The sequence below is a fragment of the Tenrec ecaudatus genome, chromosome 4 (genome assembly GCF_050624435.1).
Source record: "Tenrec ecaudatus isolate mTenEca1 chromosome 4, mTenEca1.hap1, whole genome shotgun sequence".
Classification (NCBI taxonomy): Eukaryota; Metazoa; Chordata; class Mammalia; order Afrosoricida; family Tenrecidae; genus Tenrec; species Tenrec ecaudatus.
In genome coordinates this window covers 7,569,939-7,584,649 of record NC_134533.1, presented here as the reverse complement: position 1 = coordinate 7,584,649, position 14,711 = coordinate 7,569,939, and positions in this window count along the sequence as shown.

Below are 14,711 nucleotides of genomic sequence, written 5' to 3'. Positions count from 1 at the left end.
GCCTCGGCCAGCAGTGAGCCACTTTCCCCCTAGAGAACCCTCTTGGGACCTCAGGACATGAGCATTGCCCCTGAGCGGGTGGGGACAGGGGGACCGGAGCAGGGACTGGCCCCCTAGACGGCCTGTTCCTGAAATGAGGATGGTCCAAGCCCTCTCCACTTAAAGACTTTAATTTCTCCGAATTTGTTCTAAATTAAGGAGTCACTTGGGAATTGAAAAAAGACTGGAAATTCTGAGTTGCTTTCCCAGGCTCTGAAAAAAACAGGAAGAGAAAAGTGAAAACCTAGTTACCACCCCTCCCACTCTTTTCAGTTTCTCTTGAGGCCCCAGATAGAAACAGCTACATGTTCTTCAGGGCAATGAAAATCTCCGACTTCAGGGCAATGGAAATCTCCGCGTAGCGAGGCACAATCGTCACAAATCCACGCCTGCTTCTCCTGTACACACGCATGTATTACATTCCTTAGGACAACTGATGGCTCCTGGATCTCTGGATTGAGACTTTAGATCTGCGGTGAAAAATTCTTTCCGTGACCTCTAATACTTCTCCCCCATGCTTGCTGAACTCATGGATAAAATTAAGATTAGCTGGGCCATGAGGGAGTGGGAGGTGGGGAATCCTGGCAACACGTGGTTAACAAAGCGCTTGTCGCTGCCCGCACATATAAAGCACAACACGCTAGCAATATGAAGATAACTCAACAGCAACCTCTAAAGCAGGGGTCCTCAAACTATGGCCCGCGGGCCACATGCCACCTTCCCAGGACATTTATCCGGCCCGCCAGGTGTTTTTGCCCTGTTTGTTTTTACTTTAAAATAAGATATGTGCAATGTGCATAGGAATTTGATCATAGGTTTTGTTGTTGTTGTTGTTTTTAACTATAGTCCGGCCCTCCAACAGGTCTGAGAAACAGTGAACTGGCCCCTGTTTAAAAAGTTTGAGGACCCCTACCCTAAAGAGTTGTAACCAACACGAGAGAGGGCACTTGACCGGGCGACTTGTTTTTCTAAGCCTTGCACATTTTCTTCTTTGACAGGGTGCGATCTTACTGCTTGTTTTAGCTTCTGTCCCCACACAGTTGCTGTTTTCACAAGTCTCACTGCCCAAATAAATGGTCAGCAACCGCATGGGAGGAGGCTTGGCGCCTGACTGAAAGCATCCCACTGGTGCCTCCTAAGAAAGATCTGGCAGTTGGCTTCCCAAAGTTCTCAGCCTCGAAGAGCCCTGCGGCGTGGAGTTTGACCTAGCCCCCAGAGGGCTGCCAGGTGCCAGAATGGAGTCAAGGACGAATGGCGTGGTCTGTTCTGTTATTTCATGAATATCCACTCAGGACACACAAATGGGGGCTGTGCTGAGATGCCACTTAGCCGTCCTCAGGATGAAAAAGACCAGATGACGGGCGGAGGTGGAGTAAGTGGAACTCGTGCTGGTGAGAGGCTCCAGGGGCCCAGCCCCTTTGGGGGACGGTTTGGTGCTTTCTTATACAGTTCAATCTGCGTTTACCCCACGGTGCAGCAATTTCTCCAGCCCACATCTTTAACACGGTCACAGAAAAGACAAAGATGTGGGCAGAGTCGAACGCCACCCCACAGGGTTGCCAAGGCTGAGACCTTCTGGAAGCCAGTTGCCAGGCTTCCTTAGGAGGCACCAGTGGAACCAAACTGTCAGCCTTTCCATTAGGAGTGAAGGCGCCTTTCAAGCTGTAAGGAAATGCCCATCGAGAGCATGGCGGGCACAACGAATGATACTCCATTGTACGCCGCCTCTCCTCCCACTGGAAAGGAAGCCTTTAAGACCCCAGACGCTATGTCTTTTGATAGCCGGGCACCATCAGTTTTCTTCACCACATTTGCTTATGCACACATTTGTCTTCAGTGATCTTCTCGAGAAGGTGGACACACAGTGATATGATTTTTTTTTTTGTTCTTCGATGCCTGATACCTGATCCCCTTGACACCTCATGGTCACACAGGCTGGTGCGCTTCTTCCATGTGGGCTTTGTTGCTTCTCAGCTAGATGGCTGCTTGTTTGTCTTCAACCCTTTAAACACCAGACGCTATATCTTTTGATAGCCGGGCACCATCAGCTTTCTTCACCACATTTCCTTAAACACCTGCTTTGTCTTCAATGATTGTGTCCAGAAGGTGAGCATCATGGAATGCCAGTTTAATAGAACAAAGTGTTCTTTCATTGAGGGGGTACTTGAATGGAGACCTGCCATTGGGGTTTTTTGTTGTAGACCAGTAGCCAACTATTGTTGGTGGTGCTCGGTGTCTTTGTGTTGGTCCTGACACAAAGCAGGATAACAGAATGACACCCCGCCTAGCCCTCTGCCACCCACACAGTTGTTCTTAGGCTTGAGCACACTGGGCTAGCGCTGTGTCCATCCATCCTGTTGAGGGCCTTCCTCATTTTCACTGCCCCTCCACTTTTATCAGCACCATTTCCTTCTTCAGGGACTGGTCTCTCCTGACAACATGTCCAAAGTAGGTGAGATGAAGTCTCCCCATCCTTGCCTCTAAGGAATATTCTGGCTGTACTTCCTGCAAGCCTGTGGGAGATTAACAAATGCCATTCCCACAGATTCTCCCCTCACAGCTCTGCTGCCTTCAAGTGAGCACAGGGTTGATGGTGTCTCCCTGTAAAGGCAGGCATTCCCTGATTATCTCCTCCCACTGAGGCACCCATCCCCCATCATGTCCATCACGCCTTCCCCCATGAAGGTTTCAGTGATTTTACAGAGACTTTACAGTGATCACCCACCTAGTGACATATGAAACTACTGAATATGCATGTCTTATGGCTACCTACAAATAGCCCCAAAACAATAAAGATGCTCTCTCCCCCAGTCCTCTCTCCTCTGGCCCTATCCCCTCTCCAGCCCAGGGCCCCTCTCTTCCAGTCCCTGTCCCCCTCTCTGAGTCTGTCCCCTCTCCCCCTGTCCTTCTTTCTCACTCCCTCTCCCCACTCTCTCCTGCCCTCTCCACCTTCCACATCCCACGTGGACCACCAAGTGGGGCAGAGGTGAGCATGCTACCATGAAATGTGTCTGAAAACAATTCATGAAGGTCTAAATAAATAAAGATATGCTATGTTCATGAACTAGTCGATGTTCCGCCACCTCCAGAGGAAACATATGATCTAGAACCGATGATGTGGAAGGAAGAAGTTTAAGCTGCACTGAAAGCACTGGCCAAAAACAAGCCTCCAGGAATTGATGGAGTACCAAGTGATGAGTTTCAACAAGCTGCTGCAGCGCGGGAAGCGCTCACTGGCCCATGCCAGAGAATGTGGAGGACAACTACTTGACTAACAGACTGGAAGAGATCCTTGTTTGTACCCATTCCAAAGAATGAACAAATTATAAGACAGTATGATTGGTGTCATGTGCAAGTTAAATTTTACCGAAGATCATTCCACAACAGTCGCAGTGGTACATTGAGAGGGAGCTGCCAGAGATTCAGGTTGGATTCAGAAGAGGACGTGGAACAAGGGATACCATTGCTCATGTCAGATGGGTCTTGGCTCAGAGCAGAGACTGACAGACAGATATTTACTTTCGTGTTCCTATTACTGTGCCAAAGCATTTGACCAGGTGGATCACAACAGACTATGGATAGTTCCGAGAAGAATGGGAATTCCAGAACACTTCCTTGTGCTCCTGCAGAACCTGTAGATGGCTCAAGAGGCAGTTGTGTGAACAGAACGAGGGGATACTGCGTGGCTTAACATCAGGAAAGAGGTGTGTCAGGCTGTATCCTCTCGCCATACTCATTCAATCTGGAGGCTGAGGAAATAACCAGAGAAACCGGCTTACATGGAGAAAAACGAAACACGTGGCATCAGGATTGCAGGGAGGCTAAGTAACAACCTTCAATATGGTGTAGCCGCGCATGCTGACCATGAGTGGGCTTGAAGAAGATTAAGGGCGGGAGCCTCCAGTATAGATTACAGCTTAATGTAAAGACCCAAATCCTCACAAATGAACCAGGAGGCACCAGCACGATCCACGAAGACAAGACTGAAGATGCCCAGGACCGTCTTGTTTGGGTCCACCATCAGTGCTCGTGGAAGCAGCAGTCAAGAGATCAAACGACCATCGCACTGGGTCAGTCTGCTGCACCAGACCTCTTTAGGGCACCGAAAAGCAAGAACCTTGCTGAGCAGACTAAGGTGCGCCTGACCCGAACCATGGTAGTTTCCACGACCTCACGTGCTTGCGAATGCTGGACATTGAATAAGAACGCTGGACCAAAGAATCGGTGCGCTTGAATTGTGGTGCTAGAGAAGAAACTGGAAAAATCGTGGGCAGCCAAAAAGTCAAACGAATCCGCCTCGGGAGAAGTACAGTCAGAGTGCTCCTTGGAGGCAGCGATGGCGAGACGCTGTCTTCCGTACTTGGGACACGGCAGGAGAGACCAGTCCCTGGAGAAGGGCACGTGCTCGGTAAAGGAGGAGTCGTGAAAAACAGGACGGCTCAAAACCAGCTGGATCGGCCCCGTGGCTGCAACAATGGGCTCAAACACAGGGGCGATGGATGGCGAGGAGTCTCAGGACCCAGCAACCATTGTTACCTTTGTTGTTGTTCATGATGGTAGGTGCTACGGAGTTGGTTCCGACTCAGCGTGGCCCAATGCACATCATAAGGAAGCACGGCCCGGTCCTGCGCCGTCCTCACAGTTGCTCCTGTGCTTGAGCCCATTGCTGCAGCCACGCTGTCCTTCCATCTGTCTCGCTGAGGGCCTTCCTCCTTTGTCGCTGTCCTTCTCCTTTACTAAGTGTATGTCAGGACAGAGTCTGGCCTCTCCCGACATGTCCAATGCATGTAAGATGAAGTCTTGCCATCCTTGCCTCTAACGAGCACTATGGTGGTACTTATTCCGAGGCAGATCTGTGTGTCCTTTCTAGATTCTTCTCCAGCGCCACAGTTCAAGTACATCACTTCTTCCGTCTTCCTTGGACAATGTTCAACTTTCTCAAGTATAGGAGGCAATGGGAAATACCAGCGCTTGGGTCCGGCGCACCTCAGTCCTCAAAGTAACATCCTTGCTCGTCAATACTCCGAAGAGGCCTTGTGCAACAGACTGACTTCAGGCAGCCGTACGTCTTTTCCTCTCCGGGCGGCCAATTGTGGCTCAAAGCTCGACCAAAGCCTTGACCGCTTCGCCCTCTTCTCTACTTACGGTGATGTTGCCTGTGGTCCAGTTGTGAGGCTTTTGGTCTTCACCTTGATCCTTCCCTTACACCACACACCATACATTGCTTACCTTACACCATACACTGTAACTGACACCACACACCATACATTGCTTGCCTTACACCATACACTGTAACTGACACCACACACCACACATTGCTTACCTTACACCATACACTGTAACTGACACCACACACCATACATTGCTTGCCTTACACCATACACTGTAACTGACACCACACACCATACATTGCTTGCCTTACACCATACACGGTAACTGACACCACACACCATACATTGCTTGCCTTACACCATACACGGTAACTGACACCACACACCATACATTGCTTGCCTTACACCATACACTGTAACTGACACCACACACCATACATTGCTTACCTTACACCATACACTGTAACTGACACCACACACCATACATTGCTTACCTTACACCATACACTGTAACTGACACCACACACCATACATTGCTTGCCTTACACCATACACTGTAACTGACACCACACACCATACATTGCTTGCCTTACACCATACACTGTAACTGACACCACACACCACACATTGCTTACCTTACACCATACACTGTAACTGACACCACACACCATACATTGCTTACCTTACACCATACACTGTAACTGACACCACACACCATACATTGCTTACCTTACACCATACACTGTAACTGACACCATACACCATACATTGCTTACCTTACATCACATACAGTAAGTTGTAACTTGGGGTCATTCATTTTCTTGTCTTCTGTGGTTGCTGTGTGTTAGATGGAGCCGTAGTCCTGACTTTCCTCCAGGGGGGCTTATTCCTGCTTCGGCTTCTCCCTTTGTTCAGATGGGGGTGGGGAAGACTGGAACGTGGAGTTCATGTTGGGACCCGTTCTCCCTCTCTGTCGGCGAAGTTCCCAGTGGCAATCTCAGAACAAGCTTCTTCTTTTTATATTTAATCATTTTATTGTGGCTCGTACAGCTCTCACCACAATCCATCCATCCATCCATCCATTGTGTCAAGCACATTTGTACATTTGTTGCCATCATCATTCTCAAAACATTTGCTTTCCAAAACTAGCTTCTTAAACTAATTTTTTCCTTTTTTTAAAATTGGGAGTGCATACATATATCACTTCATAGTTCAATCACATCAAGTAGGTTTTTAAAATCCTTGTTCTTATTCTGAAATTTTCACACTTGTGGCCTAACGCTAACTGCCCTGGCTAGATAGTGTAAAGTGGTGATGATTGCAATGTTTGGTTGGCAAAATAACTGTTTACACAAACCATCCACTTTATAATTATGTGATTTGGGAGCTAAGAAAACAATGTATTTTCACTCAAATCACCTAACCAGCTCTTTATGTTGGGAGTGGTTTTTCCCGCCACATCCCAAACCGAACTCACTGCCTTTGAGTTGATGCCCATGGTGAATGACAGGGCACAACTGCCCCTGTGGACTTCGAAGCTTGTGACACTTTACAGGAGTAGAAAGGCCCGCCTTTTGCCTCAAAGAGCAGCTCCTGGTTTTGAACTCTGGACCCTGCGGTTAGCAGCCCAATGTGTAACCACCATGCTACCAGAGAAGGGAAAGGCCAGTCTCCAACTTCCTGGCTAGGCCCACGCTCCCTGTCAGTAGTCTTTCTGACACATAAGATACAGGTCTGTCAGCTAGAGATAGTCCGTTTGTTGTGGGAACTTTCCTTAAAGCACCGCCTTCCCCATCTCTGGGTCTTGTCCTCCCAGCCACAATATGGAAGCGTCCGAACAAAAATTACAACAAGCAAGAAAACAATATTTTGCGTTTTTTTGGGGGGGCACTGGAACTGATGGTGGCGACACCACTCATTGCAAGAGTGATTTAACCATCAGGAGAGGGAAGAAAAAGTGTTCTCAAACTGGTGGTGGTGATGATTGTACAACTCTTCTTGATACGACTAACGATTGAATTGTGTGATGTGTGAATTAAGTGCCAATAAAATTGTTAAAAAACAAACACTCACAGGAAAAGAAAGGAAGAAAGTCTTGTCACGAATCTTTCTGGCTGTTAAACGATCGAATTCTTTACTTGAAATGTGTCTGTCCTAATTCACTGTCCCTGGGAATCAGTCCCCTCTGGCCCATCTCCAGCCCTGTGACAACCGCGAATGTGTATTGTCGGTGTGTCCGATCTTAACGAGGTGTGGTGCCTGGGTTACCATCCACAGCGAGTGCTTAGTCAGCCTTTGAGGTCGGTGGTGCCCTGTTCATGCCCTCACAGGACAGAGGAGGTCTCGGGTTTGGCGAGGTTGAATAGCGGGCCCAAGGGGGATCGCTCGTGGAAGAGTTAGGATTGAATTCAGTCCTGTCTGACTTGGAAGCCGGGACTCGGTTTTTCTACCACCTCTATTGAAATGACCTACCAGGGTGAGGGGGCCTGATGGCGTAGTGAGTTCCACGTTAGCCTGCTAACCACAGGGTCAGCAGTTCAAACGGGCCAGCTGCTCTGTGGGAGAAAGGGGAGGCGGTCTGCTCTTACAAAGACCGACAGTCTCAGAAACCCACAGGGGCAGTTCGACTCTGCCCTATGAGGTTGCCACGTGTTGGAAGTGACTCAATGGTGGTGAATGAGTGACCACAGTGTGACTGTAATCCCATGGGCCTCTTTATGCGTGGTCTTAATGGCACCGGGCGAGCAGTTTGGCCAAGATAATTCTACAGCGCCACATCTCCTATGCAAAGGGATCTGACCGCTTACTGTGCCCGAGGTGTGCAAACCCCGTGCAGGAAACGGGCAGTTTGCTAAAGGAACGAGGTCAGGGGTCTTCAGAGGGCTGCCGGGTGCCCAGTTCCTGAATGACAGGATGTGGAGGGGTGACTACCACTGGGCTGACCCGAAAGTCATGTTGACTTGAATTCTGAAGACGAAGCTACCCCAGAACCTCCCGGACTTCACTTGCAGGTAGCTAAGGAAGAACAGATGAGTGGCAATGCCGAACTCTTCCGACTTACCGACGGATGGACCAAAGACGGAGGCCGAGGCACGCATGCATGCCCACGAAGAGGGTCCTCCAGGGAGCTCCTGAACTGGGCGGAACAACTTTCAAGAACTGCACCCAAAGCCCACTGAACAGACGACCTCGACTTCCAGGTTCAGGAGGAGCAGAGGAAGACGGCCGGACAAGGGACTGGGAGAATGAAGAGGCCTCTCCCGGGAAGGACCCCCCAGGGAGCCGCAGAGGCAGGGGCGCCATCAGGATGTTGATGTCAGGCTAGGTTTGCTCGCCGTGTAAAAAGGGGACAATGTGGCCCAGTGGGGCCTTGCGGAGCACACCGAGCAGGCTGTGGAGGGGTGTGTGCTGAGGAGGCCCTGGCTTGCTGCAGTGGCCAACCCCATTGTCCACCTGCCACTAAGCATGACCTTCCGGACCTAATTGTCCAGCCTGTGCAACATTTTTCTGAGGAGCCTGATCCTTCTGTCCCGGGCACAAGATAACCGAGCACGCTCCCGGAGAAGTGAGGGGACGCGCGTGCTTACTGATGTGGGCCCACTTGTCCCTTCCATCCATCTTTGCAGGGGGCCGGCCAGCACCTTGCCTTCACGTCCATGTCTGTGTTGGGTTCGGCGGGCCCTGGCTCTTCAGGGTTGGTCCTAAGTGCTAAGGAGGGCTGACCCGACCCTCCTCTTGCCCGTTGACTGTAATCACCGTAGCACATGATACAGGTAATCAGCCACTCTTCCCTGGGAGGCAGGAGAGTTGATGTGTCAGTCACACGGCGGAAGCAATTTTTGTGTACTGCCAGATAAAATATTTCAATTAAGAAAAAATCAAGCGTCCTAAGAAAAGAAGACAGACAGACATTAGGGGACTGTGGCTTGCCGAGGGCCCTGGTCAATTTGTGGTCTTGGTGGGGAGAGTAGGTTTATAAAACAGTCAGTTCCACTCAGAAGTTGACAGGGACACCCCCCACCCTCCACCAAGAAGAATCTGGAATAAAGTGCACCCGTGGGTCCCGTGCTGAGAACCTTCTGGACCCAGGAGAGAGCTGTAACACCCAAGAAGGAAGAGGTGACAGGACATAGCGTGACAAGGACAGTAGATGGTGTGGTGGTGGTACCAGACAGAGACTGCTGAGAGATGGCTGCAGTCGGCATCCCCACTCAGAGTGAGGTGACGACGTGGCTTTGTAAGCACACAGAATGGGGGAGCCGAACACGTCTGGCTAAAGGGAGGTTCTTCTGTGCACTTGTCGGCGGAGAGAAAGCGGTTCTGTCAGGCCGGGTGGTCTAGAGAAACAGATCTTATGTCGAGAGACGGCATCCCGGTCCAGTCCGCATACAACAGTTGTCCATACGTCTCTCTTCAGACTCAGTAGCTTCATGCTCATGACGCAGAATGGGGAAGCAGGCCCACCACAGACCGGTGGCTGCAGTGTGTGGATCCAAGGTCCGTGGAAACATAGCAGGCCACCCACAGCTGTCAGGGTAGGGCGGCCCACATGGGGCCACCTGGAGGTAGACACACAGTCCCAGGGAAGTCCCAGAGAGGAGGAAGGCAAAGGCAGAGAGAGAGAGAGAGAGAGAGAGAGTTTCCAGAGTCCCTCACACATATACAAAAGGCCACACTCCCAAGCAGGTGTCCCCAAGCGCCAGACTGAGCCAGGAGTGTCTCGTTGGCACTATCCCTACCACCACAGGCATGTACACTTGCTCAGTAGGGCAGAGGCCGGGCTGAGAGCTAGGTTTACCCGCCAGCCCAGCCGAAGAGCCGTGGGCTGTCTGGTCTGGAAGCTGCCCTGACGGATGCACTGGCCCTGTCTCCTGAACTGCTCTGTGGTCTCCACGTTGCATGCTGAGCTGTACCTGTGACCCCTCCCCTCCAATCCATTACATAATCAGGTCTGTGCGTTCTGTGGGCCGTTGCCAACCATGACTGCTCCCAGCCAAGAAGTGGAGAGGGCCTGAGGAGGATGGCTGAGCTCAGAACTGGTCAAAAGGTTGGCGAGAGGAGGTTTGCCTGGCCGCCGCCTCCCAGCACTCGGCTTTGGGTCCATCTTGATCCTCTCTCTCCTTGTGAATTTATTTGGCTTCTGAGACTACCAGGTCCCAAGAACCCAGTCGCCAGATCCCCAGCCCGGTGGCTGGAAGGATCTCCAGGCGTCTTCTAGGTCCTCCACTTCTTCTTGGGGGGTTCCATCGCAGTGCTGTGGATTACATTCTTGGACTCGTGCAACCTTCTTCAACCTCTTTTTCGGGGTTGTTCCTCTCTGGGGTGCTTGGCTGCTGTGATGTCAAGGAGACACTCCTGGCTAGGGGCGGAGCCAACCTGTCAATCAAACGGTAGCTAGATGACACCTCCCTGGGGCTGGGGCCTTTTGTACGAGAGTGGGGGACTCTGGGAACTGCTTCTCTCTCTACCATGCTGCCCTCCTGCCCGCTGGAACCCCGAGAGCTGTCTGACTTTGGATCCACACAACCGGCCTGCGACAGTTCGGTTTCTCGGTTCATCGTTCTGCGTCAGCAGCACCCGTCAGGCTGCCTGAGCCTGAAGAGGGCCGTAGGGACCAGCTGTCGTCTTCGGACTTGAGTTGGACTGAGCTGAAGCTCCTTCTTGATGGAAAGTTCTTTCTCGAAGATAGATGAGAGTCACTGGATTTGTTTCTCGAGACCGCCCGCCCTCACATGCTCTCCCATTAACCTAACTACACTCCCCACTGAGGCTGCTAGCTAATGTTCTCAGGTGCCGTGGCCCCTTTGGTTCACATAGGTAGCTCTTGAAGAGCATAACACCGAAGGCCAATATTTTTAGCCGTTAAACTAAACCATTGCTTCACGTTAAGATGCCTTCAGGCGACAGTTTTGGTCTGCAGCGTGAAGGTGATCTCAAGGGCATTGTTGCCAAGCAGACCTTGAGCAAATGCGGGGGAGGCTGTGGGGGAACTGGAGCCCTTCTCCAATGCTGACAGAATGGCACGCGGCTCCCCGGCTGGGAAACAGTGGAGTGCTCGCTCAGAAACCTGAAAGCAGAATGAAGACAGGGCCCGTAGCCCCACTCCCAGGTGTGCAGGAAGGTTTCCTTCATCCTCGTCGATCCACAAAGTCTGGAGTCCACGAGGATTTGAAATTCTGTTCAGCATTTTGATCGGGATTTTCCTTATAGATTCTTTGATCAAAATGCTCAGTAAGGGTAGCGGGGTAGCATCCAGTCCTTTTTCACGCCAAAGGCAGCAGTTAATCTCTTTCCTTTCCAAAAGTTTGTCTGTTGATGTAAAGTTCACACACCATACACATCCATAGAAGCCACCTTTAAAGAGTTTCATATGCATCAGCACAATCAGTTCTAGTGCCCCCCCCTCCTGAATTCACTATTTGCTCCTCCTTTCGCCCCCTTCACACCATTGCATCAGTTACTGTGTCTAGTCTTCTACTTCTTCTGTGCTTCATAGACTGGGTGATCCAGCAGAAACAATTAAAAAAAAGAAATAGAAAGAATAATGAATAATAATATAAAGATAAAAATAAAAACAAAGATTAAGAAAGAAAAGACTACCGCCAATAGATTTTTACAAGCCAGAGGAAATTTCTCTTGTGTAACAAGGAAGAAATACTTAAACCTAGAGCAAATTCAGACTGGGTCGAGAGCGAGGTCAGCTGACCAGGTATCCTATTAGACCACAGTTCCATCCACCGTAACCAAGTTTGCAGGAACTTCTGTCTGACAGCAGAGCTGTTTGCACCCCTTGGCTGTGGCCAGAGACTTAATCTGACTGGATAAATTGCACATGGGCTTTGAGTTCCCACCATCCTCTATACGCTTCAACAAATCAGTGTTCGCAATTTAAACTTGGATACTTTTCCCTTCATCGTATTTGGATTTTATTCTTTGCATCACACAAGCGGTTGTGCTTCTTCGAGGTGGACTGAGCTGACGCCTCACTTAGACGGCTGCTTGTTTGAATACAAGCCTTTCAGACCCCAGACACTATTCCAATTGACAGCCAGCACCTTCTGCGTTCTTCACCACACTTTGCTGTGGCACCTTATCTTGAGTGATCTCTGCAGGGCCATGGGATCAGAAAAAAACAAACAAACTGTTCTTAAATTGGGACTAGAATCAAATAGGAGCCCAGGATCCATTGGCAGCAGTTAATTTAATTTTTTAAATCATTTTATTGGGGGCTCATACAACTCTTATCACAATCCATACAAACATCAATTGTGTAAAGCACATTTGTACATTTATTGCCCTCATCATTCTCAAAACATTTGCTCTCCACCCAAGTCCCTGGCATCATTTTTTTCCCTCCCTCCCCGCTCCCCCATGAACCCTTGATAATTTATAAATTATTATTTTGTCATATCTTGCCCTGTCCGATGTCTCCCTTCACCCACTTTTCTGTTGTCCACCCCCCAGGGAGGAAGTTATGTGTAGATTCTTGTAATTGGTTCCCCCTTTCCAAGCCACCCTCTCTCCACCCTCCCGGTATTGACACTCACATCATTGGTCCTGAAGGTATCATCCGCCCTGGATTCCCTGTGTTTCCAGTTCCTATCTGTACCAGTGTACATCCTCTGGTCTAGCCAGACTTGTAAGGTAGAATTAGGATCATGATAGTGGAGGGGGAGGAAGCATTTAGGAACTAGAGGAGAGTTGTATTTTTCATCATTGCTACATTGCATTCTGTCTGGCTCATCTCCTCCCCCAGACCCCTCTGCAAGGGGATTTCCAGTGGCCTACAAATGGGCTTTGGGTCTCCACTCCGCCCTCACCCCCTCATTCACTATGGTAGATTTTTTGTTCTGATAATGCCTGATACCTGATCCCTTCAACACCTCGTGATCACACAGGCTGGTGTGCTTCTTCCATGTGGGCTTTGTTGCTTCTGAGCTAGATGGCCGCTTGTTTACCTTCAAGCCTTTAAGACCCCAGACGCTATATCTTTTGATAGCCAGGCACCATCAGCTTTCTTCACCACATTTGCTTATTCACCCACTTTCTCTTCAGCAGTTGTGTCGGGAAGGTGAGCATCATAGAATGCTAATTTAATAGAAGAAAGTACTCTTGCATTGAGGGAGTACTTGAGTGGAGGCCCAATGTCCTTCTGCTACCTTAATACTAAACCTATAAATATATGCACATAGATCTATTTCCCCATCCTCATATATAAATATATTTGCATATATACATATCTTTATCTAGACCTCTATAAATGTCCTTTACCTCCCAGCTCTTTCCTCTATTTCCTTTGACTTTCCTCCTGTCCCACTATCAGGCTCAGTCCCCACCAGGGTTTCAGCAATTCCTCTTTGTCACATTACCCTTGATCATGCCCTACCAGGCCTCCCACACCCTCCTCATGACTGATTTGGATCACTTGTTGTTCCCTTGACCCTGGGTTTATAAACACTACTTCCTTTCCCCCCACCTCCCCCTCTCCCATGTCCCCACGGAACTGTCGGTCCTGTTGTTTTCTCCTTCAGCGTGTTCATCCAGCCTATCTTATTTACACAGACCTGCAGAGATAATAACATGCACAAAAACAAGACAGAGCAAAACCAAGCAACAATATACAACAAAACAACAAACCAATGACCAAAAAAAAAGCACAACAAGAAAGAAAAGCTTGTAGTTAGCTCAAGGACTGTTTGTTGGTCTTTAGGAGTATTTTCCAGTCCAGTCTGTTGGGGCACCATGCCCTCGCCCCAAAGTCCACCTTCAGCATTCCCTGGGGACCTCGCCGCTCTGTTCCCTTGCTGTTCTGTTGCACCCCCTTAGTGTTTTGCCTCGGTGTGGCAGGATCAGATCGGGTGCAATTCCCTCACTGTGTCTCCGGTGTTGTCCCCTGTAGGGCTATGGGTCAGTGAGGGATGTCATGTCTCACAGTGGGGCCGGCCATGTAGTCCTCTCTGTGGACTGGCTGCTCTAATTAGGGTCATCTTCCTGAAGGCCTGGTCTCCATCTCTCTCTTGATGGACATCTAGGCTGTGTCTATGCCTTGACTCTTGTGCATCATGCTGCAGTGACCGTGGCTGTACAGGCTTGAGCCTCTGCGTCTGAGTCCTTTGTGTACAGACCCAAAGGGTTTCCAAAGCCGTAATCTTTGTGGAAGCTGAGTCCCTCATGTTTCGCCCACAGAGCAGTGGTTGGTGGGTTCAAACAGCTGATCTTCTGGCTCACAGTCAAATGCTTAACCACTGTGCCATGCGGGCTCCTGGATTTATGTCTAGGCATGGAATTGCTGGATCATAAGGTAGCTTTAGCTTTAAATATTTAGGTAACTGCCACACTACTTTCCATGGTGGCTGAATGATTTTTCATTCCCACCAGCAATGAGAAAAGGTCCAAGATTCCCCACATCCTCACCAACATTTGTTCTCGGTACACTTTAAAGCAAGTCACCATTCACAGTGTCCCTCTAGCTTCACCTCTGACTCTAGCGGGGTCCGCTCCAGCATGGGGATGCTTCCAGATGTTCTATGTCCTTTCTTTTTTTTTTTTTTTTTTTTTTTC